At 37.8% G+C, this 25464-nt stretch overlaps 1 protein-coding gene across 6 annotated transcripts in view; it reads left to right on the forward strand.

Moving 5' to 3' along the window:
* The window catches only part of B3GALT1 (beta-1,3-galactosyltransferase 1), a 593789-nt gene that overhangs the window by 465528 nt on the left and 102797 nt on the right, over positions 1-25464 (forward strand). Inside the window, exon 1 of one of the 6 annotated variants that reach the window (XM_059927218.1) lies at positions 17686-17847. The exons of the other annotated variants lie outside the window; for them this stretch is intronic. The gene's annotated coding sequence lies outside the window, so the exon portion shown is untranslated. Of the gene's footprint in view, positions 1-17685; positions 17848-25464 lie in introns of those variants that run through there. 6 annotated transcript variants of the gene reach the window in all.

Here is a 25464-nt window from a genome sequence, read left to right on the forward strand (position 1 = left end):
GGCAAAGGGCCCACAACCACTTCAGCTGAAAAGAGATCTTAGGAGCCAGCAGTGTTTAGCCAGGAGAAGGGAAGACATAATATGGCCCTGACTTCAGAGATTTGAAGAGCTGCCCAGAAGGAAGTGAAATGAGCCTCTATTCAGAGGGGCCTGGAAGAGACCATTTCTAGGGTTGTTAGCCATTCTGTGATTCTATGATACATTCCTCGTAAATCCAGAGAGTATGTCTTAGTTCAGGCAGCTATAGCAAGACACCACAGACTAGGTGGCTTAAGGAACAAGCATTTATTTCTCATGGTTCTGGAGGCTGGAAAGTCCAAGATCAAGGTGCCAGCAGATCTGGTGTTTGGTGAAGACACTCTTCTTGGTTTGCTGTTGGCCATCTTCTCCTTGTATCCTCACAGGGCAGAGAGCAGAGAGGGCTGGCTCTCTTCTTCTTTTTAAGAGGACTGTAGTCCCACCATGAGAATTCCACCTTCATGACCTAATCACCTCCCGAAGGCCCCATCTCTGAATGCCATCTCATTAGAGTCTCAACATATGAATTTGGGGTGGCAGAGGGAGACACAAACACTCATTACATAGCAGAGGAGAGCCAGTCGAAGTTGCATGTCGGCTTAGCTTGAAGAAGAATTCTCTGCTAGAGCAATCGAACGGTGGCAGTTGTGCTTCAGACTTAATCCATCACTGCAATTACCAGCATGGTCAGAAAAACACTTGGCAGGAATTTTGGAAAGGAAATTTAAATATAGGTCGATTGATTAAATGAAATGCCTTTCTCAGACTGGAGAGTCCATGAATTGACACATAAAGTCTTCGTGATTACAAACCCCCAAAGCATTGTGCTAAGATTCCTGAGCCTGGGATCCCATGTTTCCTCTGCTCATCTCAAGAAGCCTTCAGTAGGAAGGGAAGACTAGAGAGAAGAATTTATAATGACAGTAGCGTCAGCTCTCAGCTCTTGCACTTGAGTTCTAAAATGACATAGACAGGGAGGTAAGAAAATCTACGTAATTATTCACAATAGTCAAGGGGTGAAAGCATCCTACATGTCCACAGACAGATGAATGGATAAACAAAACATGGTGCATGTACAATGAAATATTATTCAGCATTGATAAAGAATGGAATCTTTACATATGCTACAGCATGAATGAACCTTGAGACATTATGCTAAATGAAATAAGCCAGTCACAAAAAGACAAATATTGCATGATTCCACTCAAATGCTTCATCTAAAGTAGCCAAACTTTTAGAAACAGAAACTAGAATGGTGGTTGCCAGAGTTTGAGGTGGGGTAGAACGGGGAAGTTGTTATTCAGTGGGCATAGAGTTTCAGTTTTGCAAGATGAAAAGTTCTAGAGATGTTACACAACAATATGAATATTCTTAACAGTACTGAACTGTTCACTTAAAAATGGTTAAGGTGGTAAGTTTTAAGTTATGTGGGGTTTTTTTTACCACAATAAAAAAATAAGAGAAAAACCATGCAGGAACTAATGAGATAATTCATAAAAAAGTGTTTTAAAAAGAACAAAACTCCATTCATTTTAGGAAATATAAATAATATCAACAAGTTAGAGAGGCAACATTTCTAACTGATAGAGAATCTTCCTTGGTTAAATGCAACTATATATGGATGTGGGTTAATGAGTGAAAAATTCAAATTAGGTGATAAGATCAAATTCGTTTTTAAAATGCAGTATAATCAGACATCATGATGAACACAATGAGAATGACAGGACCTACTCAGCAGATACCCTGAAGATGGGGTCAGTTTCATCTTTAGCTTTTCTCAAGTGATTTTCCTAAAACAGAAGTTACTATAGTGATGTTCTTTTTTTTTCTTCTTTCAACCTCAAATACCCCTAATATCTTCTATGTGAAACACACATACATGGATACACAAACAAAAAATAGTTAAGAACCCCTGTCTAGACAGACAGGGTTACAATTTAGACCTCTGAAAAGAGATATTTCAAATAACACCTCGAGATTTCTCAGCCTTTCAGACTAGCTAGAAGTTTCAGAGAAAAGTCAAACTCTCCCTTCTGATTGCTTGTTCTTTGTGTATTTTCCATTGTGGGACCAACTCTTGTCTATATTTGAAACCAAGAAACAATTGCCTTTGAACCCCATGTATCCTTGACATCTTCCATTTTCTGACATTCACTATCTTTCCAGGTTTCCCTTGATAGCTCTTGGATTGAAGCGTATAACTGTTACGACAGCATTATAAGCAGTTCTTCCTTTTTGGTTAGACATGAAATTGTCTGTCGCCCTAAGCTCAACCTACCCTATTTTTTAAGTTTCTTGCTGGTTAATTCTAGTCCAGGTTTCATTCCCCCCTGCCCTCCTTACTCAAGGTTGGATTTTTTTCTTTCAGCTGCCGAAACTGTAACAATTGGGGGCGTGTGATAAAGGATAAACTAGCTATGATTCTAAATTGCACCTAGCAAATGGGGAGATTTTTAAATTAAGTTGTTGTTCCTAACTTTATCTAAACAACTGTAATTCCTAAATTTATGACTCACATATAGCTCTGATGTAACTTATAGGACAGCTTGGTGTAGTGATGAAAAATTTAAATGATTCCCTAAGATAAAAGATCAGAGAGCTATCCATAACATGTAGTAGCTTCCTTGGTCCAAAGAAGGAAAGCATGGGGGAAAATGGTAGGGATGGGAATCAGGAAACATTTGTCCATGGTTCCAAAGCTAAGGATTCTTCCTGAAAGCTAGTGTCGAAAGGATTGTGGTCCAGTTGGCTTTATTTCCCATGTTAAGAAAAGTGTGGGGAAGTGATTTGTGTTCCCTTCACTCACATACTTTCCAGGTATTTAGCATTTTCTCCCTTCTTTCTGGTTCTTACCCTACCTTATTTTCTCCATATATATATAACATGTTAAGTGCTTTTCTCCACTTAACATATTACTGGGTTGGCCAAAAAATTCATTCGGGTTTTCCATGTTACGGAAAAACCCGAACGAACTTTTTGGCTAACGCTATATATATTTGTGTTTAGTATCAGCCTCCATATCACTAGACTGTAAGCTCCCCATCATTCTAAAGATTAGCCCATAGCAAGAGTTCAATAAATATCTGTGAAATGAAGGAATGACTGAACGGTGAAACAACCTTTTTTTTTTATAGTCTACATTGAATTAAAAGCAATTCTGTTGGGGAAACTTACAAAGCAATGTGTTTGGGGCCACTCAGATTAGGGTAAATGGAACACATTTAAAAGCTGCTCTGAGGAGTCTACTTTTTGCAACAGTAAAGGTGGATGGTATATAGAGTCTCCCTAACTTCGTGCTTAAAAGCGAAACATGTATAAATATAGAATTTTCAGAGTTCTTTGGCCTATTTTTTTTTCCAGGAATGTTAATACATACTACCCTTGAACACCAGTGAAAGCACCTTATAGTGAGATGTCTTTGGCCTCTCTGGCATTCTTAACTCGTGTCAACAAAAATAATCAATAAGCAATCTATAATAAGAATAGAAAAGAGTTTTATTTGAGCCAAACTGAGGACTGTAGCCCAGAAGACAGCTTTTCAGATTGCTCTGAGAAACTGCTCCAGAGATGCATGGTTTTCAATACAGCTTTCTATCTTGTCAGAACAAAGAACATTAAACAAGTCAGGGATAAATTTCTTCAAGGTTTCAACAAAAACAGACTAGCACATACCAGTGAGTCAGTAGGGCCTTGGCACCTGGGAAGGGAGCCTTATCTTCAAAGGAGTACCAGCATTGGCATTCCAGGGAGGGAGGCATTATTTTTAACATGGACATTCTTTACTTCTGGTCAGTGTGCCCTTTTCTTTAATAATTAAAGCAGATGTACAATGTATGTTTGATAGTCCACAAACAGGCTATTGTAGTTAGCATAAAATTCAAGTTAATTCATGTATAAGCCAGAATGACTTCCCTATACCTCAGTACATGAAAATTTCTTTTGTCACTTGGATGCAAAATAATACTGAATAAAACTCTTGTGGACTTTCTTTTAATCAAACATGGCAGGAAAGACAATATTACCATAGCATGATAATAAATAACTTTATTATTTTTTTAGGTACTTTGCAAATGCATTACAGGAATAGCCCACATAGTAATTTGGAATAAAAAGGATACAGAGTAGAAATATCTTGCCTGACTACCCCTCTGAATGATAACAAGGAACAGATAAGATCATCTTTATGCAAATACTCTGAAAAGTAAAATATTAGCAATACAAATAATCAGATATGTAAATAATGAAAAATTTTCTAGGAATGGTTCATATATAGTTGATTATTTTTAGATTTTGCCCAGTATCATAAGCTCTGTTCCAAGCGAAAAGCTGCTTTCACACTCCACTATACAACCAATTATCCTTTATTTCTTTGGTGGGCTCTGCGGTAGCCTCTCAACGTCCATTCCCACTTCACCTGGTAAAAACTCCAATTTTCCTTCCAGTTTCTGGGAGGGGTTCCCTTCTTCCCTGGTTCTAGGAGCCATTGATTCAAGGGTAAGCTCATGACCCAGGCCAGGGCAATGAGAATGGAGAACAAGATTTGGAAAACAAGCTTCCTTGCCCTGGTGGGGATGTTTCTGGAATTACTCTTTGATTTCTCCAGTCATGAATGAAGACTTTTGTAGCCTTTGGAGTTACTGGAAGCCAGTTTGTGTCTGTATGGGTGATGTGACACCCCAGAAAGTAGAATGGAGTGGCAAAAGAAAGTGGGTATTTGGTAACACTGTTGGGTCACTGAACCAAGTTTCTCTCCTGATTCAATGTATCTGCTTTGTTGTCAGTATCAGTGTAAATTGGGTGCTTGGTTACTTGTCACCAAGCACATCCTAACAAATGAAATTCCTTTCTTCAACAAGCATACATTAAGAATCCACTAAATGTTAGGCTTTGTGATCCGACGGTAATTTAGGTCTCTTTCATACCCTCAAAGAAGTTATAATCTGGTAAGAGAAACAAAATGTAAACACCCAGGTGGGCTGATGATGTGGTGAGAATGTCCATCAGAGATGTGGGCAGTAAGGGGGTGCATTGTTTAAAGAGAATTTTAAAAATTACAAAATTGACTAAAAGTCTTCTTTTTATTATCACCACACACTGTAATTTTAAATAATGCCAGTGCAGTGATAGAATACTCCTCCCTGCCAGGATGGACCATTCCCACTGCCTCAGGTCCCCAAATCTGATGTATCATTGTTAAATGACTACCTCTGAATCACAGTAAATCATCTTTGTAGCTTGAAGCTCACCATTTCAGAAATAAGGCTTCTAAAAAAAGCTGCTCTTCAATCATATGGCAACCAAAATCTTGATTGCAATATGGAGTAGAGGTATCAAACTATAACAAGGTTGGCAACAGGGAGTATTTAATTCAGTATTGTATGAAGGCAACTTGGGAACTTATTGAAACTATATGAAGGTTCACAATGGGATAAGGAAAATTATATACCACAAAATATTAATGCTAAAGAGGGGAGGGCTGATGTATACTTCCAGTTTGTCCTTACTGAGAAACTGATAGTATCTCTCAGCCAGGTGAGGCTAAGAGAACAGACTCTGTAATGACTCTAAAAGTTCCTACTAAGGTAATTTAATCCATGGATGCTGTTCTGTGCATCTGCCATTCTGGCTATGTTCTAGTCCTTGTCAGGAGGTCACTTTATCAGTGCTCTGTACTCTCACTTTCTGATAAATGGTTGCTCCAAGATCGCTTTAAGTGTAGTCTTTATCCATTGTAGTATGAAAGACAGTTGCTTCAACATTATGGCTTGGCTATTTCCTACCTGATGGATGCAGATTGCACTGTGTTGACCTAAAACAAATAGACTGCCAGTTATTTCTCCCACAGAAATGGGTTTATTCGGGATAAGCAAAAAATCGCAGTTTGGAGTATGCAACCACAGCTAGCCATATGCAAGTGCCCGCACAGCAAGGAAAGGAGAACTCTTTTAAAGAGGGGAAAAGGAAGTTGGGAGGGCTGTAGTAAACAGAGAGTCCATTGGAGGAACTGAAAGTTTGAAGTATAGTGGCTCTTCATTGGCTGAGTTGTGACAGTCTCTCACTGGCTGAGGCCTTGCCCAGCAAGAAAAGGACGTTTTTCTTCTTACCCTTGGGCTGTGCTAGTGTTGTAGGGTGTGAGAGCTCTCCCTTATGGCCTCCCAACTACTTTCTTTGAGCTTTTTGTTTATTAATTTTTACAACTGCAATAGAGGTACAGATAATATGGAGTGGGAGAACTGACACTGGTGAAGTCAGTCCTCACTGGTGAGATGAGGAAGTCCTGGGCCCTGACAGATGAGAATGGTTTGTATGAGCAGAGGTGGAAACTGAAGGCATTGAAAGCTGAGGAAATAGTTTAAGATACAAGAGTATAAAAACATGATGTATATTCATTAAAGAACTGTAAAGCAGCAAGACGAAACTATTAGTATGTGGCAGTATATGTGAGGGAAAGAAATCTGTTCTAACATTACAGAAAGAAGACTAAAAGTATTTAGCAGAATGACGTTGCATCTAGACCATTATGCTAATTACTTAGAACTTCATTTGGTAAATAATAAGGAGGTATTATAAAAGTTTGACCACAGAAATGATATAATTCTGTTTTTCAATTTTATATTATCTAATATTTGAACATTCAAAAATACATTTGAAGGGACTCCCCTGGCGGTCCAGTGGTTAAGATTTCACCTTCCAATGCAGGGAGTGCAGGTTCAATCCCTGGTCAGGGAGCTAAGATCCCGCATGCCTCGCGGCCAAAAAACCAAAACTTAAAACAGAAGCAGTATTGTAACAAATTCAATAAAGACTTTAAAACTGGTCCACATCAAAAAAATCTTTAAAAAAATACGTTTGAAATATATGTTATGAATAATATGATTAATATCTATGAAACTATCACCCAGTTTAGAAAATTAAAATAATTCTAACACCATTGCATATCTACTTTGCTTCTTCTCTACTCTGCTTTTTACTTCCTGCTGTTATCAGATCATTAATTTTGTTTTATCATTTCTTTGCTATTTAAAAAAAAAAAGATTTAGCATGTATATATCCCTAAACAATGTATTGCTTGGTTTTCCTTGTTTTTAAAAATTATATGCTACATATAGTTTTCATTATTTGCTTTTTTCTGTGGATACTATTTTTTAAATTTATCAATACATAGTTGTTATTATAACTTTAATTCACTCATTTTCATCACTAATATGCCAATATGAATATGCCACATTTATTTATCTATACTCCTGCTAATGAACATTTCAGATTTTTTTTTTTATTATTACAAGCAATGTCTTCTGTGCACACGAACAAGAGTTTCTCAGGTATATACCTTGGAAAGGAATTGCTGAAGGTTATGTTTAGGAAGGTTCGGTTTTACAAAATAGTGCCAATATTTTTTCTAAAGCAGTTAAAACACTGGCCAGCATCAAACCACAGCAGCTTCAACAAGCGTGTAGAGTCAAACTTCTTGTCTTTCTGCCAAACAAGGAAACAACCAAATGTATATCATTTTTGTATTGCATTTCCCTGATTACTAAGGAAATTGAGCATTTTTAAGATATTTATTGCGATTATGTCTCTTTTAAGACATGTCTGTTCTTATCTTTTGCCATTTTTCAATTGAAATATTTTCATAGTTAAAGGACTATTTCAATTTTCTATATTTTAAATCAGTTTTGGTAAGAATGTTTCCTATTTTGTCGGAGTTTTCAGATTATTACATTTCTCTGAATGTCTTTTTATTATTTTTAAAATCACCAATGTATCTATAGTTATGTTCTCATTTATATTCCAAATATTTTAAATTTATATCTTCTCTCTTTCTCTTCATCAGTCTGGCCACCAGCTTGTTTATTTTAACAGCTCTTCAAAGAAACAACTTTGCTTTTGTTGAACATCTATGTTAATCTGTTTCTTGTTTTGCTTGTTTTAAAAAAACTCATCTTTATTATCTCTGTTATTCTGCTTTCTTGGTACTTATTCTGTTTTTCTAACTTCTTAATTTGATGGCTTATCTATAAGCATACAAGGTTGCGATGGTTCGTTGAGCACTGTTTCAATATAACATTATCATTCCACTTAAATATTTTAATTTCCATTAAAAATGTTTTGACTTATGAGTTATTCAGAAGTGTGTGTGTTTAATTTCAAACTACATGGAGATTTGTATTGATCCTTTGGTTATTCTCTTCTAATGTATTTGAACTGTGGTTAGAGGAACTGGTCTATGTGTACTGACTTTTCAAAACTGAGACTTGCCTAATGGCCTAATATGTGAAAGATTTTTTTAAAGCCCCATGTTTCTTTCTCTTTCTCTGTCTGACTTACTTCACTTAGTATGATAATCTAAGACAAATATCATATGATATTGCTTATATGGCTATATATCGCTTATGGATATGATATCACTTATAGTGGAATCTAAAAAAAGTGATACGAATGAACTTATTTACAAAACAGAAATAGACTCACAGACATAGAAAACAAACTTACGGTTACCAAAGGAGAAAGGGGGGGGAAGGGATAAATTAGGAATTTGGGATTAAAATATACACGGTAATATATATATAAAATAAATAAACAACAAGGACCTACTGTATAGCACAGGGAACTGTACTCAGTATCTTGTAATAACCTATAATGGAAAAGAACCAGGAAAAGAATATATATATATATATATATATATATATATATATATATACATGTAATAATATATGTATTATTTTAGTGGTTGCCCTAGGAATTTTACCATGCATACTTAATAAAGTCTAATGTTAATCAATGTATTAATTCTATCCTAAAACTATATAAGGATCTTGGAATATTTATTGTTTACCCTCTCCCCTAACTTTCACACTATGGTTTATCTTTTTTTTCCTCCCTGCATTAGAGATAATTATGCTTATTTATATAGACAGTATTGGTTTAGATTTATCTGCTTATTTACAGTTTCTTCTCACCATTCTTCTTGCATTTCAGACTGTCTTTTTGAGACCATTTTCCTTCAATACATAATGTCAATATTCTTTTAGTGATTGCCTATTATTAGAAAACTCTATTTTGTTGGTTATTTTGGTTTTTTTTTTTAATGAAAATGTCTCTATTTTATTCTCATTCTTAAAAGGTAGTTTTGATATTATGTTGAAAATTCTTTTCCTTCAACACTTTGAAGATTTTATTCTGTTGGCTTTTGGGTTCCATTACTGTTGTTGAGAATCTTTTTTTAAATTGCAGTATAGTTTTTTACAATATTATATTTTTCAGGTATAGTGATTCAGTATTTTTACAGCTCATACTCCATTAAAAATGTTATTACAAGATAATGGTTTGTTCCTTGTTCCTTAACTGTTTTACACATAGTAGTTTGTATCTCTTAATCCCATACCCCTATCTTCCCTCTCCCCACTCCCCGTTCCCCACTGCGAACCAATAGCTTATTTTCTATATCTTTAACTCTGTTTCTGTTTTCCTGTATACATTCATTTGTTTTATTTTTTAATTTCCACATATAAGTGATATCATATAGTATTTGTCTTTCTTTGACTTATTTCACTAAGCATCTTATTCTCTAGGTCAAACCACATCGCTGCAAATAGAATTTTATTCTTTTTATGGCTTATATTCCATTGTATATATGTATATATATATGTGTGTGTATATATATATACACACACACACACCCCACATCTTTTCTTATCCATTCCTCTGTTGATGAACACTTGGGTTGCTTCCATATTTTGGCTACTGTAAATAGTGCTGCTATGAATATTGCTATGAACATGTATCTTTTTGAATTAGTGTTATCATTTTCTCCAGATATATACCCAGAAGTGGAATTGCTGGATCACATGGTAGTTCTCTTTTCAGTTTTTTGAGGAACCTGAATACTGTTTTCCATAGTGGCTGAACCAATTTACATTCCCACCAACAGTGTATGAGTGTTCCTTTTTCTCCCCATCTTTGACAACATTTGTTATTTGTAGATTTTTTTAGGACAGCCATTCTGACAAGTGTGAGGTAATCTCTCATTGTGGTTTTGATTTGCATTTCTCTAATGATTAGCAATGTTGAGCATCCTTTCATGTGCCTGTTAGCCATCTGTATGTCTTCTTTGGGTACGTATCTATTCAGTATTCTGCCCATTTTTTGATTCAGTTGTTTGGTTTTTTTAATATATATATTTAGTTGTATGAGCTATTTATATATTTTAGATATTAACCTCTTGTCAGTTATATTGTTTGCAAATATTTCCTCCTATCCTGTAGGTTATCTTTTTTGTTTTCTCAGTGGTTTCCTTTGCTGTGTAAAAGCTTTTAAGTTTAAATAAGCCCCATTTGTTTATTTATTTATTTAATTTTGCCTTAGGAGACAGATCCAAAAAATAATTGCTACAATTTATGTCAAAGAGTGTTCTGCCTGTTCTCTTCTAGAAGTTCTATGGTTTCAGGTCTTACATTTATGTCTTTAATCCATTTTGAGTTTATCTTTGTATATGGTGTGAGGGAATGTTCTAATCTCTGTTTTACATGTAACTGTCCAGTTTTCCCAGTGCTACTTATTGAAGAGACTATCTTTTCTGCATTGTATATTCTTGCCTCCTTTGTCAAAGATTAATTGAACATAAGTGTATGGGTTTATTTCTGGCTTTCTATTCTGTTCCATTGGTCTATGTGTTTTGATTACTGTAACTTTGTAGTATAGTCTGAAGTCTGGGAGTTTGATACCTCCAGCTTTGTTCTTTTTTCTCAAGATTGCTTTGGCAATTCAGAGTCATATGTGGTTCCATATGAATTTTATTTGTTCTAGTTCTGTGAAAAAGTGTCATGGGTATTTTGATAAGGATTGGATTAAATCTGTAGATTGCTTTGGGTGTTATGGCCATTTTAACAATATTAATTCTTCCAATGCAAGAGCACAGAATATCATTCCATTTCTTTGTCTCACCTTCAGTTTCTTTCATCAGTGGTTCATAGTTTTCAAAGTATAGGTCTGTTACTTCCTTGGTTAAGTTTATTCCTAGATATTTTATTCTTTTTGATGTGATTGTAAATAGGATTGGTTTTTTTACTTTCTCTTTTGGAGAGTTCACTGTTGGTGTATAGAAAAGCAACAGATTTCTGTATATTAATCTTTTAACCTGCAACTTTACTGAATTCGTTTATTAGTTCTAATAGTTTTTTGGTGGAGACTTTAGGGTTTTCTATATAAAGTATCATGTCAGGACTTCCCTGGTGGTGCAGTGGTTAAGAATCTGCCTGCCAATGCAGGGGACACGGGTTCGAGCCCTGGTCCAGGAAGGTCATGCATGCCACGGAGCAACTAAGGCCGTGCTCCACAACTACTGAGCCTGTGCTCTAGGGCCCACAAGCCATAACTACTGCCCATGTGCCACAACTACTGAAGCCCACATGCCTAGAGCCTGTGCTCCACAACAAGAGAAGCCACCTCAATGAGAAGCCCGTGCACCACAACAAAGAATAGCCCCCACTTCCCGCAACTAGAGAAAGCCCACGCTCAGCAATGAAGACCCAACGCAGCCAAAAATAAATAAATAAATAAATAAACAAACAAATAAATAAATAAATAAATAAATTTATTTAAAAAAAGGAATCTGCCTGCCAATGCAGGGAACACAGGTTCGAGCCCTGATCCTGGAAGATCCAACATGCCGCGGAGGAGCTAAGCCTGTTCACCACAACTACTGAGTCTGCGCTCTAGAGCCCATGAGCCACAACTGCTGAGGCTGTGTGCCACAGCTGCTGAAGCCTCTGCTCCGCAACAAGAGAAGCCACTGCAATGAGGAGCGCACCGCAACGAAGAGCAGCCTCTGCTCACCGCAACTAGAGGAAGCCCATGCACAGCAATGAACACCCAATGAAGCCAAAAATAAATAAATAATTAATTAATTTTTTAAAAAAAGTATCATGCCATATGCAAATAGTGACAGTTTTACTTCTTCCCTTCCAATTTGGATGCCTTTTATTTCTTTTTTCATGTCTAATTGCTGTGGTTATGACTTCCAATATTATGTTAAATAGAAATGACAAGAGTGGGCATCCTTGCCTCATTCCTGATTTTAGAAGAAAGGCTTTCAGCTTTTCACCGTTGGGTGTGATGTTAGCTGTGGGTTTGTTGTAAATTTCCTTTATTATGTTGAGATATGTTCCCTGTATACCATCTTTGAGAGTTTTTCTCATGAATGGATATTGAATTGTGTCAAATGTTTCTTCTGCATCTATTGAGGTGATCAGGTGATTTTTATCCCTCCTTTTGTTAATGTGGAGTATCACATTGATTGATTTGTGAACATTGAACCAACCTTGCATCCCTGGAATAAACCCAACTTGATCAGGGTGTATGATCCTTTTTGTATGTTGGATTTGGTTTGCTAATATTTTGTTGAGGAGTTTTGCATCTGTATTCATCAAAGCTATTGGCCTGTAATTTTTTTTTTGGTAGTGTCTTTGTCTGCTTTTAGTGTCAAGATGATGGGGGCCTTGTAAAATGAATCTGGGAGTGTTTTGTCCTTTTCAGTTTTTTGGAATAGTTTGAGATAGATAGGTATTAGCTCTTCTTTAAATGTTTGGTAGAATTCTCCTGTGATGCAGTCTGCTCCTAAACTTTTGTTTGCTGGGAGTTTTTTTTGTTTTGTTTTGTTTTGTTTTGTTTTGTTTTTTTTAATTATTATTTATTTATTTATTCATTCTTGGCTGTGTTGGGTCTTCGTTTCTGTGCGAGGGCTTTCTCCAGTTGTGGCAAGAGGGGCCACTCTTCATCGCGGTGCGCGGGCCTCTCACTGTCGTGGCCTCTCTTGTTGCGGAGCACAGGCTCCAGACGCGCAGGCTCAGTAGCTGTGGCTCACGGGCCTAGTTGCTCCGTGGCATGTGGGATCTTCCCAGACCAGGGCTCGAACCCTTGTCCCCTGCATCGGCAGGCAGGTTCTCAACCACTGCGCCACCAGGGAAGCCCTGCTGGGAGTTTTTGTATTACAGATTCAATTTCACTTCTAGTGATCAGTCTGTTCAAATTATCTGTTTCTTCCTCATTCAGTCTTGGCAGGTTGTGTGTTTCTAGAAATTTGTTCATTTCTTCTAGGTTGTCCAATTTGCTGACATATTACTGTTCGTAGCATTCTGTTAGAATTTTTTTGTATCTCTGTGATATTACTTGTTATTTCTCCTCTTTTATTTCTTATTTTGTTTATTTGTGCCCTCTCTCTCTTTTCTTCTTGGTGACCCTGGCTAATGATTTATCAACTTGCTTATCTTTTTAAAAAACCAACTCTTGCTGTCATTGATATTTTCTATTGTTTTCTTTGATCTCTATTTTATTTATTTCCTTTCTGATCTTTATTATTTCCTTCCTTCTGCTGATTTGGGGCTTTGTTTACTTCTTCTTTTTCTAATTCCTTTAGGTGGTAGGTTAGATTGTTCATCTGAGTTTTTTTCCTTTCTTGAGGAAGGCCTGTATTGCTATAAACTTCCCTCTTAGAACTGCTTTTGCTGCATCTTATAGATTTTGGAGTGTCTCAAGGTATTTTCTAATTTCCTCTTTGTTTTCATCATTGACCCATTGTTTTTCTTTAGTAGTATGTTGTTTAGTCTCCATGTGTTTGTTATTTTCCCATTTTTATTTCTGTAATTTGTTTCTTCTTTTATATCATAGAGGTCGGAAAAAAATGCTTGCTGTAGTTTCTGTCCTCTTAAATTTGTTGAGACTTGTTTTGTGGCCTTGCATGTGAACTATCCTGGAGAACATTTCATGTTTAGTTGAAAAGAATGTGTATTCTAATATTTTTGGATGTAGTGTCCTGTAGATGTGTATTAAGTTCAACTGGTCTATTGCATCATTTAATCCACTGTTGCCTCATTGATTTTTCTGTCTGGATGATCTGTCCATTGATGAAAGTAGAGTGTTAAAATCCCCTATTATTGGGAATTCCCTGGAAGTCCAGTGGTTAGGACTCCACACTTACACTGCAGGGGCCATGGCTTCGATCCCTGGTTGGGGAACTAGGATCCCGCATGCCACATGGTGTGGCCAAAATTTTTTTTTAAAAAGTCCCTTGCTATTATTGTATTATTGTCAATTTCTCCCTTTATGTTTGCTGTTGATAATAGTACTGTCAAATTTTCATCCTTTGTAGCTGGTTTGTGTTCTCCCTCTGGCCATCTCTTTATTTTTGGTGTTCTGCAGTTTTCCACCTGTCTAGGTGTGGATTTCTAAAAATCTATTCTGTTGGCATATGGTGTGCTTCCATTTGATGTGGAGTCATGTTTTTCATCAGTTCTCAAAATTTTTCAACCAAATATTGAATTTAAATATTGTGTCTCCTCTGTTATTTCTAGTCTCTCTCACTGGACAACAATTGTGCATATGTATATTCTCATATTATCCGCTATGTCTCTTCTCTCTAATAACTTACATCTTCTTATATCTACATAATTGTACCGTATTCTATGAATGTGTGATTTATTGTTTTCCAAAAAGATTAAAAAAAATCATGAGTTCAACAAATGCAGCTAAATTCTCCTGCAGTTGAGCAAATTCATTTCTTATTGACTTTCTTCAAAAATACGTGACCAAAGAACTGCTTTTCCACTATTCTTAGCAATGACAAATTGGTCATACACTTCAATTAATAATAATTTGGTAAATAGCCTTGTTGTATCTGTTTGCCAAAATCAGTATTCTTTGTTGTACATTAATTTAAGATACAGAGCTTCAATTATGAAATTTGTTTTTCAATTTTTACATATTACATTTCATAGCCCCCAAATTTTTGGTGTCTTTTAAGTCCCCCTTCTCCACAGACTGTAAATCAATCTCTTTTTTATTTTATGAAAAAATTAGATCAACACATAAAATCGATCTCAGAAGTGGCATTAAAATACATGCATTCTGTATATCTAATAATATAGTATAATAGCATTCAGATTAAAGAGATATTTCTTTCATTCCCTATGTTGACAGTCCTCCTTTCCTGTCTTTCCCCCTTCCTTCCTGCTTTCCTTTCTTCTCATTTCCCCTCTCACTAAATCCAAAATTATTTGGAGCCACCGTGTTGACATTTTTCCCTTTTATACTGAGTTCAACAGTGTCAGTGTTAGCATTTGGACTTATATAGAAAATAACTTCTTCATTATTTATGGTAATAAAGGGGGACAGCATTGTGGAAGTGGACGTTCTCTGCACTTTTAGAGCTGGCTGCCAATATGATGGGGTTGGAAGGCTTTCTAACCCTTGATGCCATTCCCAAACTATTAAATTCTGCCATTACCAATTTGATCCTAGGGGTTAGGGCATTGACCCTTATCAAAATGCGAATCCCTCTGAGCCAGAAAATGCCTTAAGCTGCTATCATTCATTAACATCATGTGACTAATTCATATATTGGAATCTTTCCAACAGAAGTAGGCTGAGAGCAGATTTTGTAAGGAGAACTAGAGAGGTTCAGTTTGAGAGAGGGTCAGAATAAGATGAGGTGACAGAACATCCAAAGAACAGTAGGAAGCCATTGCAGGCAGAGAGAAAGAACAACTAGAGGTTGAAGAGGCTGAAGAGAAACTCACCTAATTCCCATTTTTGCCCATCCTTACTCCTAAGTGTGAATATTTTTTAAATGAAGAAAAAAAAATCCACATAAACACTCTATGAACTTAGAGCAGGGGACACAGTTTCCTGCATAATTTCATTTGGGATTACATTAGGCGAGAATCATGGAGAGTGGGAAGCATCAATAGAAAATAACTTGTAGGTGATCAAAGCATGAAGAAGTGAGGGGTAGGGAGTAGAAAGAGGTTATTTATTGCATTTACAGGATTTTAGGACATGTATGTAATTCTGATAATGACTATTAAAACTAGACACAGAAACTCATCAAAAGTCTCATTTTAATCCAATAGTTTAATATTCGTTTCACCAAACTAGAATTTGATATGTTTGCATATGCTTCTTTTTTCTCTTCTCACATTTAGTAAGCATTTCTAGTATCTTTGTTTGTACAAGTTTTATTGCTAATGTTCTGGGGAATACAATGAAAAAGAAAAACAAAAGAGCTGTCCCCAGGTAGCTACCAAAGCATTACAAAAAAGAAAATTAAGCAATAAATATAGTACAAGGTAGACTATGACGTGAGCTCCTTGGGAAGAACGGAGGAAGCACAATGTGGTATACAGAGGGTGTTAAATAATACTTAATGCTTTGGTTATAAATAACCTATTCAGCCTTTGCTATAAAGATTGGCAGTTGGGGGGTGAGAGTTACTTTCATGCAGATCACCTAAGGCAAGCCACCAGTTATCCATTGAGATGAGGGTTAAAATCCTGGGAATGCATCATTGATGAAAAGAGCTTCTGCTCCCACCTTTGCTAGAAATTCTCAAAGATCCATAAGGCTTCAAGGAAGGAAACAAAAATTAAAATATCTCCCTGAAGCTTTTTCTTAGATTATTCCTTCCGGGTCAGAATCCCTCCTTGTCATAGTAGAGTAGCGTTAGGGGTTGGGAAATGCCAAAGTGTTAGAGGTTAGAGCAGGGACTTCTTAAGTTGAGATAGTAGAAGGCACCACAGCTAAAGGAAGGTTAAAAGTGGACAGCTATGTGGAAGTTGGACAACTATGATCCAGAATTTCAGAAGGAGAAACTTAACGGACCACAAATTTGAAGGAGCCAGAGGCAGGTATTGAAGTCAGGGTGTGCGGCCAGAATTCTATAAGTTAGTCACACTGGACCCCACAATAAGTGGCAGTGTTTGTGGCTTACTTTTGTGGAATATATGGTAAAAAGGCCTGAGGTCAAACTCATTGGGCCAGGGGCTGAGTGGATATTGCCAGCCAAAGCCAGTCTTCCTTAGACAGCATCTCTATCTTTGTGTTCTCACACTGCTTAATAATAAGCGATGAGAATCATTCTTGCTGTCACTTATGCCTCATGCATTTAGTAAGCAACAGCTGTGTTCTAGGTTCCATGCTAAGTGTGCATGGAGAGACAAGTGAAAGTAGGTGATGCTTCAGAACCTAGAGTCCAAAGGGCACGTGTAAACCACCAACAAGCCAGACAGAGCTAAGATGCATGTATTTTTGTGAGGCTGGCCAAGGACTGGTCTTAGAAGTCTAGCTTCAACATGTAAATAGTCATGATTAAGCTTCCCACAGAACTCACATGATTAATCATAAAAGTCCTTTGATCACAACCTTCTCATAGACGGATGTACTGTAACATTGACCTTGAAGACACATGCCTTTAAAGGACTGATGAGGGACTTCCCTGGCAGTCCAATGGTTAAGACTTGGCACTTCCACTTCAGGGAGCCTGGGTTCTACCCCTGGTCAGGGAGCTAAGATCCCACATGCCATGTGGTGTGGCCAAAAAAAAAAAAAAATTTAAGAAAGAATAAAGGACTGATGAGCAGAAGATAGGTAGGCTCTACTCAGGTAACACTCAGGAAACTTTGGGACTGTCATATTTGTTCTCTTGGACCTACATGTCCTACTGTCCTGCCCATCTGTTCCTTTCACTCAAGATGCCGGAATCCTACACCATGGGCAGGATTTTCACTTCTCAATATAGAACCATGTACCTTACCTCATGGTCCAACTGACTTCCTGAGAATAAATCATTGTCCTTGTACTTCATAAGAGACAACAAACAATGATTTTGTTGTTGATGTATATGAGGCTGCATTCATTCGACGGCGACATATTTTAATCACCAACAAGTATCCTAAAATTTTGGATTTTAATGCCCTGAAAGATCAACTTTTAATCAGTTATTGGTTACAATTTGAGGAGCCTTGTGTCCAGGCTAAATGCAATGTGACTTATTCTATGGTGAGTAACTCCTCTTCATTTGAAGTCTTGAAGTTGTTTTAAATGCCTTAAACCAAGTTTCTCCAACAGCAGTGTCAGAATTGTGACATTTTATGCTAGTTTTACAGTGAAAAGGATTCTTTAGCAATGTGTTGAAAGGCACTGTGAGTTCACTCTGAGTCTTTGATTATGTTTAATAGCTTCGCTGACAGACAGTGAGTTATGATCTTTCTCTTCTCCTTTACAGTTTGTATTTACACCTCCTGGCGTTTGATAAAGGCAATGTAGCAGGCTCTGCCTATTGACAGTGATGACTCCTTTATTGTAATCAGTACAGTGGAAAAAATAAAACTTGGCACAATAGGGTGTAAAACCCCTTCCTTCTGCCATTTTAAATGTTAGTAGTTATGTGTGTAACCTTGTAGAAAGACTGCTTTGTGAAACAAAATGTCAGCATATCCAGTCATTTGATTTACATGAGAAATTTTGCTTTCTTTCTATCAGGTTCAGTTTAGCAAATGAAGTTAAGAAAAGAATTTTTTTTATCTTCTCTATTTGCAAGCCTTGGTGATGTAACCATTTATAAGCATGCCTATGTAATATTTAATGGAAGAAAATCAATGCTAATTCCCTCTCCAATCCAGTGAGGCTGAATTTGTCTAGCAGTAGGGAGTGACCAGAGTAAATGAACTGCAAACAGAACACCGATGAAGGAGTGGGATTGCTATTTCTGAATTCCTATTGGACTACAATAATTGTTAATAATGTATCTCAAGTTTGCCTCACTCTAGGATGCATTTTTTAAAGTAATTTCCTCTAGAAGTCTTTGAGTTGAGCTTTGCAGGTTTTCCCCCCACATATGCTAATATCTTTAGTCAGATGTCACTAATTTGAAATAGGTTTTGCCCCTTTGGGTGAAAATAACTTAGAATTCAACAAAGTAGGTATCTGGGTACCTGGGTTCTAGCCCGTCAGGTAGGAGTCTATTTAGGATCCAAACAGGGAGATGAAGTAATGGATGAGTATAAGGTGGAGTTCGGTAAACTTTTTCTATAAAGGGTCAGATAGTAATTATTTTTGGCTTTGTGAGCTATGCAGTCTCCATCGCAACTACTCAAGTCTGCCAATGTAGCGTGAAAACAGACATAAACAACACATAAATGAATGAACAATGATCATGGTTGTGTTCAAATATAACTTTATTTAAAACAACAGGGAGCAGCATGGTTTTGGTCTGTGCACCATAGTTTGCTAATCCCTGCTATGAGATATCAGCCCTCTAGGATCGTATTTTGGCACATTACTAAAAAATAGCGATCACATAGTTTTCTTTACACGTTCATGTAGAGAAAGTGTTGGGGTTCCTTTAGACACTGATGAGTTACTTAGAATGTGTCCTAACACCAGCAAACCCTTGCTCTAGGCTTGCAAGACCCAAGGCAACAAGTGCTTGAGTAAAGGGCAGAAAAGGACCAGATGAGACCTGGGCCGAAGAAGCAGTTATTCCCACCCAGCATGTTTTCCTGGTTATTCATAATGTGGGGTGGAATGCATTGACGTGGGAGGAGAGGAGGGAGTCTGGTCACGCGAGAAGCTTGGACCAGGGACTATTCTTGCCAATATGATCATTCCAATTCAGAATCCATCCAAGGCCTTAAGGAAGTAGGAGTTATCAAGATAATGGGGCCTTAGCCTAGCAGACAATTCAGAGAAGAGAGTCAATCCCAGTAGGGAGAGTAGACTACTTGGTAGGCACCATGTTGGACTGGTAGAAGGTATCTGTGTTGGGGGAGCTGATAGAGGTGAAGACGTGGGAGGAAGCAAGGAGTGGTTGATGAGATGTTCAGAAAGTGGAAACTTGTGTTTTCAGCAGCCAACTTAGACACCCAAGTTTTTCTCGGACACCTAATTCCCGGAATATCACAAGATTTAATTAAGGCACCGCTGGAGTGTGTGACTGAGTTTCTGACCCACAGGATGGGTAGATGTCTGCAGATACTACAGCAAAGGCTGGGAAAGACCCAGGAACTAGGCAGCAGCTGACAGTATTAGGGTTGTATGTATTGTGCTCACATAGGACAAAAGCTGCGAGGGCCAGAACTGAACTCTTTCTTTATAAACTTTGATTTATACCTCTGTGGGAAAATCAGACACTATGCCTAACACTGCATTGTTTCATGACAGTCTGAGCTACTGAAAGTCATATTGTCTAACCCCTTTTTTGTGATGCATAAAGAACTTTTACATTGTAAAAAGACTTTTAAAGATGCAGTGAGAATTTAACTTGAATATGGAAGCATTTTCAAGATGAAAAGCGGAAACAAAGAACAGCATAATAGGTATTATGTTCAGTAGACATTTCAAGATGAGTAATTATTGTATTGTAGGCATTTTTTTAAATACAGAGAACAACGCTTTTAACCTTTATGTGTATATTTAAACACTCATAAAACATTTCTACTTTTTATGACAAAAATTTCAATGTACTAATGTACTTACAAATGAAAGTAAAGAAGAATGCCTGATGTTAATTGTATAAACGTAAAGTAAATATATAAAGCACATTGCTTTTATAGCCATGAGGAGACCCGTGTATACCATTTGGGTAGGTTTATTCTAAATTTCCCATAAAGCAAGATTCTATTTGTTCTTTAATAAAGTGCGGGCTTTGCCATCAGTGGAAAATAATAACCACAGTTTAATTTCGCAATTAGTGGCTTCTCTCTAGATAAGATTTGCCTGAGAGGAAAAGTGCACTCCAGTTCTGAGAAATTAACATCTCCGAGGTGAACAAAGCTCTAAAAAGAAAATCAAACAAACCTCATCTCAGAACCTCACAAGAGTTGGAAACAACAGGCCTGATACCTCAGTCCCACAGCTCTTTGCCAACCACGTTTGGGGAATTGCTGTGACTAACAGAAGTAGAGAAGCTGAATTTGAGGTAAACAGAAGTGAGATGCTTCCTAAGTGAGCCAGGAGAGATGAGATAGCTAAATGCAAGCAGCACCGACTATACTCTGCACCGCTGATTCCCGGGATAAATCTACATATGAAAAGTGGGGGCTGGATTGGAGCCATGTTAGAAAATCTACCTACGGGTGGCTCCAAGGCTGATTCTGGAAAAGAACCTTATGCCAGGCAGCCCACCGGCATCAGTGGAGGTCCTACTGCATGCAGAGCATTAGGTAGAGGGGCCATTTCATGGAACCTGAGAACCCAAATGCAACTAGATACTTGAGTTTGAAACTTAGGAATGTGAGTAACACTATTTTTTAAAATTTAATTTAATATTATTTTATTTTATTTTATCTTGAAGTTGATTCATTTATTGAGTACCCACGATATGGCCAGCTCTTTATGAAATTTACATTCTCATAAAAAAGACAGAGTAGCACTCATTTTAAGTAAGGAAAAACAAAATAGGAAAACTACAGTGATAGCAAAGGCCACTCACACTTGTCCAGGCTTGAGGGATACCCAGAGCCATGTCCCTCTGCAGAAACATCTGATGATCCCCAAGTCCTTCACTGTGCTCCAGCTGTTGGTCTAAAGCCATGTGAGGCTAAGAGAGTCACTGCCAGCAGGGGAAACCCAACCACACAATCTGCTGTCCGTAAGCCACTCACGTAAACCTCCCATTTTCCATGCAGAGAGTTGAGTTCAGACACCAAAAATGGTCTCGTGAAGCTTTTTTCATTTCCAGGAGCGCCTGTGTCTCTCCAGAGCCAGCTCTCCTGAGGAGGTTCTGAAATGTAGTCTGTTCCCACGGTCTCCCTCTGCCCTTCCCAGGAAAATGTGGGAAAGTTCCTTACTCACCAAGTGGTTTGTCTTGATGCCAAACAACTCACTTGGTAATTGGTTCAATTGTGATAAATTAGCTTAGCAATGATTTTAGAAGAGTTGTAGCTCCATATTGCAGACCTTCTTCACTCAAACTGCTTCCCACAGACCAACCGGGGGCTCTTAGAGAAGATGAACTCTTCTGGTTGCTAATCTGAGGGGGAAATCTAGCAGATCGCATTTACTTAGCCTCTCCGTTCAATTTGCCTGTGATAAACTGGGCTCTGCTAGATTTGTGCCTGTTTTATACAATAGGGATAATGGAAATAAAATGAATACTTCAGAACAGAGGCAATAAAGTATTATTATGGCTAATGAAGGAATGATTTGTTTTGAATGTCAATTGCTTAGAGGCAAGGATTTTGTAAAAATCAAATAATAAATGGTCACCATATCAGCAATATAAATATTCCCTTATTGATCTTACATGGAAATCAGATTTCAGAGAGAAAAATGCCCAACACACTTCAGAACAGATTCTAGAGCAAGTATCTGTGATGAATTATCAAGTTCCTAACTTGCTTGCATTACGTTTTTAGAAGCACCCTGATATTTTGATTTATAACTGTTCTTACATTACTTAGATTTCTAGATTCTATAGGTTACTAAAATTGAAGTGAAAGTTTCATGAGTCAAAACAATCAGAATAAGGCATTATATAATGCAGTAGTTCTCTTAAGCTTGCACTAGACATACCTGGAGAGTTTATTTAAAAGACAGATTCCCAGGACATATCCTCCAGAGACTTTGAGTCAGAAGATCAAGTAGGACCTAGGAATCAGCATTCACACCAGCGCGTTTCTCTGCTTGTGGCCCTTGATCGTATTTTGAGAAAAACTGCAATAGAGTACATCCTGCTTTTGAATCAGGTTTCACAGGACACCCATAAGAAAGAGGACAGAAAGTTAAGAGGCTTAAGATAGCTGAAATCGAGCTGAGATCAAGCCTCTGGTTCAGAGTAGAGTGCCAAAAGGGAGGAAAAAGATTAAAAGGAATTCTTATAGACGGGCCACTCACCTTGCTCCCCTTTTCCTGATCCACACCAAGTCTGCATCTTACAAGAGAACCCAGAATTAATCCCCGCACAGTGCCTAATGCACCCACTGAGTTCAGTAAGCCCTGCCTCTCTGGAATAAAGGCGGGTTTTAGTAAGGAACATTACAGTTACAAAGACTAGGGCTACTCAATACAAAAAGAAAAAAAAGGTAAAAATGTCAATGCTGGAAAAGTACTGCCGGCCCTACTAATTATTTTAAAACATCTGGATAGCATAGTTAGTCTACAGTTCATCCAGATGTTTCAGCTTTGTGTACAGAGCCATGCTATTCATTCCAGCCGTCTGTTTTGACATGCATTTCCATGCGTGAACAGTCAGTGTCTGATGAGTATATTGTGGGGTGGAGGGGGAAGAGACAGCCTGAGGCCACGCACACACAGTCCCCAGTTTCAAACAGTTCTGTGCCAAAGATTGGTTTATTAGATGTTCAGTATTCAGAGCGTGGTTTCCTCTGGAAACCATGTTTCACACAGTGGTTAACTACTCAAGCCAGTCCACGGAAGCCTCTTTAATCCATAACATAGCTAAAGTAGGGAATGGATAAAATTACCCAGTTGAGTTGTAGAAGTTGGATGTCCCCATGAAGCCCTCTGGAAGAGGAGTGGGAGAGGAAGAATTTTTTCTCTTTCCTGGAGTCAAGGATGAGCCTGGGCTGCAAGACGTACTGCCTCCCTCCCCAACACTCAGGCAAAACTCACATTCTTAAATGCAGTTTGTCTGAAATAAATGGGATAAAAAGAAATTTGGACAAATTTGATTGACCGATAGCCCCCTCACTTTCAAGGAGATATTTGTCTTTTAAAAGAGGCTGTGTATTTTTTATTGAATTTCTAATTGTTGAAATGGCAGGCAGTGTAGCATATTAGCTTGCATGAAAATAAAAGAGAAATACTCAGATTCTTTTGGAGAAAGGGAGATTATAGGCAGGTTGTACTTGCCTAGGAATCCTTTTCTAGTCTGTTCCCCAGGATGCTGATTTATTTATGCCAACATTTTCTATTTCTTGGCTTCCAAATATTCATATGTTCCAAATGCTATACAGTGTGTTTTGAAATAGCCAATATGGAGGCAATTAGGCCACCCCACTGTGTGTGTGTGGTGGGCAGGGTTTGGGTAGAGGCAAAAGGGACAAGCATTTGAATCTATGGATCATTTCTGAGGTGAGTTCTGCCACCACTAAAAAATATATTGGTCTATGTAGACAAATACCTGTGTTGATTGTATATAAATATACTGAGTGTTGATGGTGATTCATGTTAATTAACACAGACCAACACTTCTTAGTGATATGCTACGATCAATACTGTTCTATTATGATATTCATCTCTAATTAATTTTGGCTCAGCAGGCTAAAGCTGCAGACTCTGGCTACTCAGGGGATGGCGTTTGAAATATGCATTGCTTTACTTGTGGACTAAACTAGTGAATAGCTAATCTTGGGCAGCGGAAGAAATTATTTCATATCACTGCTCTCTGCTGATGTGTTTCCACCAGAGAACCTCTGCAAAGATGGAAAGAAAAACAAAATCACTACAAGAGAATTCCAGAGGTGGGAAGAGAAAGAAACCATGTAGATATCCAAGAAAATCTTGGTGCTTGAGTAGAAATCAGCCGGAAGGACTGACCAATTTACTGGCATTATTGCAGAAGCTGGACACTTATTGTTTTCACTCCATTCTCTTTGTAAGAGAGTATAATCCTTCCTTCAGATGTTTGGGAAGCAGTGTATTGGGGCAATAAATAGAGGGACTTCTCAAGTCCAAAAGAGTGGGTTCAAATCCCATGTCTTCACCACTAACCGGCCATGTTGTTTGGGTCAAGTTACTTATTTTCTTAAGTATCCCTCTCCTCATCTGCAGTGTCAGACTAATAATATTGTTGTTCACTACCTCAGAGGAAGTGGTAAAGAAGAAGACCTGGCTTCAAGGGGCCTGACACTCCATAAGCATTCACAAAATGTGAGCCGTTATCAGGTTGAGGGACATATTTGCGTTCGTGGCCGTTCAGTTCAGTGTAATAATGGGCTGTGTGTAATAGCATCCTAGTGTACCCATCCAGACAACATAGGCCAACTCTGCAACCCCCATGACCTCAGGAGACTAGAGCAGCAAGATCCACTATTTCTCAGAGCTGCCCTTCAGCGACCTCAAATTTCTGATTATATAGGTAGCTAGGTCACAGGCTAGAAAAGAATGACCAGTTAAGTTTCGGGAAGTATGTGGCCTTCTCCATCGTAATCTTAGGACTGGACTGATCGCAATCTGAAAAAAAAGAGAGGGGTACCCTTGCTTACCCAGGCCTTGAACATACAAAGGTCAGCCTGTGGTTGACTTGATTTGATTCCCTATTCACTTTGTAACTGTGGGGCAGGTCCAGCACCGGGATATCCAGGGTGCACGTTATAAAGCCAGCTTGTAATTCAGGCTGTGATTTCAGTCCCGTCAGATGAAGGGGAGGAGCAAATGCCCCAGCTCAGGCTTGAAGAAGTCATGGCAGGTTCCCTCTTCATGATGCAGTGCCGTAACTCATCTGCTATTTGTCCCTCACCCTAATGAACACCAAACTCACTCAGAATATACTAAGAGAGAGTTTTTATTAAAGATAATATTAATAAAAAGGTTAGGCTCTCTTTCAGCACTGCAGGCAATTACTAAAGTATATAAATTCAAATAGGAACAGAATTATAATGGGTTTTTGCTTTCTTCGTCTTCCCAGTTGCCACCCTTTCCCTTCCTCTTCTT

This window comes from Balaenoptera ricei, chromosome 7, assembly GCF_028023285.1.
Source record: "Balaenoptera ricei isolate mBalRic1 chromosome 7, mBalRic1.hap2, whole genome shotgun sequence".
Classification (NCBI taxonomy): domain Eukaryota; kingdom Metazoa; phylum Chordata; class Mammalia; order Artiodactyla; family Balaenopteridae; genus Balaenoptera; species Balaenoptera ricei.